We start from the raw sequence: 2,216 nt of genomic DNA on the forward strand, positions 1-2,216 counted from the left end.
CTCCTCCCCTGAGCCCTGGAGCTTCAGGACTCTACTGCTCAGGTCCATACAGCACTGGAGATAAAGGATAGATATGGGAGACATCAGTTGGGTGACCGTGACTGACCAAAGGGTCAAAACATGGTTTAACCTCAACTCTACCACAGATAGAATGGAGTGGATGCCATGGAAACTCCATTTGTTTGCAGTACTGCCATCATCCAACAAAGTGCCATTTTAGACAACAGAATGTTGATTGCGTTATGTAAACCGATATCCTCGGAAAGGTCGCCGCGGCTGCTCCAAATAGCGGTCAATTGGTTCAATTGGTCTGCACATGGTGACCTTAAAGGTAGACACTACTCTTTTTAGATCAGTTATGTACTTTTCCATCCAAATGGTTCTCTTGAGGGGCTCAATGCAATGTTGCACAACATTAAGCATGCCCCAGTGTGCATGCATATGTGATCACAATTCACACAATGGCTGTGAGATGCACCTGAGTCTAGCTCTCTGCTTTCCATTGGGCCCTGACAGACTCCACTGAGCTCTGTGTTTTACTTCCAGGTCACCAGAGCGGCCCAGGGACTAAACTGAACATTTTGTCTCTGTTCTAACAGTTGTCTATAATTGTAACTCCAGGCTTCCTCCATCTCCATGTATGGGTATCTTTCCTCGCAGGCATACGTGATAATTCAATTAGGATTCACCCTTTTTTCCAAGCCACCGAACTATTTAAGGAGTATTTTGAAAACTTTTCAGCTATGATTAAATTGAGTTAATGTTCCCATCTTGAGTTTTGCAGAGGGAGGAGAATACTGAGACTGGGTGCACTTGGAAGGAAAATTGTCTCTGGTATCGCGGATCCTCCAGGGGTGCTTTTGCGTAATTGTAAATCTGGTTTCCAGTGTACCCTTAAAGTCTAATTAATTGGATTCTGTGTGAGAAATGGTTGCAATTAGTCTCGTGCCTAATTCTACTCTCCCTTTCAGACCCTCTTAGACAGAATTCTGTTAATGTGTTTTCCTCTCCTGTTCTGTTTGTTGACCGTCACGTTGTGTTGCCATTTCCTGGGATATCCTGGGGAAATGGCAGCATTCTAAACCTTCTCAGTGAGATGTGCTGATCTGAATGCTGTCTTATCTGTCTGCTTTCACCTGCAGCCCTGTCCTCACCAGGCAATGCCAGCAGACAGCCGTAACCCTCAGATAACATAACACAAACCTGTCTGTCTCCATCTCTGTCTTAACAAGGTATTACTTGATGTGTTCTGATAGGAACCGGCATCTTCAATGTGTTACTAAGGTCTCTGCATAATCTAATTGCTACAGCTCAATGTCTGCTTCATTTTTCCTTATGATTATTTTTAGCAGCAATTTTCATTAGCTGTAAAGTTCAAGTTGGGGGAGATTTAGGGAAGATGACAGATAAAACACAGCATTTACGTATTTGCAACACTAATGAGGGCTTACTTTGAGTTCCTGCAGAGTCTGAAGTCCCAGGCACAGCTCAAACACCTCATCCTCTGTGGAGAGATGGAGAGAGAGAGTGGAGAGAGTGAGAGAAGGAAAGGGAGAGACAGAGAGAGGAAAAGAGAGAGAGAGAGAGGGCAGAATAAGAAACAGTGAATTTCAAACCTGCCGTTTCTCCCGCTGACTATGATTCATTAACACTGCATAAATGAGCACAAATCTAACAGGAATCATCAGCACATCTCAATTCTCCGATCTGCATTGTGTGTGTGTGAGATTGTGTGTATGTATGTATGTATGTGTGTGTGTGCGCGTGCACGCTCTGTGTGTGTGTGTTCAACCATTAAGGTTATTTGTCTTTGTGAATAGGAAAGGTCAGGAGCGCATGCTGCACACTGAGCACACACACACACACACTCTCTCTCTCACACACACACTCACTCTACACACTACTACACTCACACACACACACGCTCTCACACACACATTGACTGCCAAGCACATCTCCAACACCTTTTAAGACAGCTGCCATTATAGAGCAAGCATGCAGAAAGACAGCCAAACACAGCCAGTAAGCAAATCTATTACCGTCTGTTAACGTTACTGTCTGAAACACAGCGTTGGATCTAGGCACTGATTTATGTTGGCCGCTTTTTACCAAGGGGTTTTGTATTGACATTGGTGAAGGGAAGTAACCTTGATGGTGTGGAAAATAATCACGTTTACATATCCAATCCGTAGCATTATTCGGTTCAATGTTGTTTG

Source organism: Coregonus clupeaformis, unplaced genomic scaffold (assembly GCF_020615455.1).
Source record: "Coregonus clupeaformis isolate EN_2021a unplaced genomic scaffold, ASM2061545v1 scaf0249, whole genome shotgun sequence".
Lineage (NCBI taxonomy): Eukaryota > Metazoa > Chordata > Actinopteri > Salmoniformes > Salmonidae > Coregonus > Coregonus clupeaformis.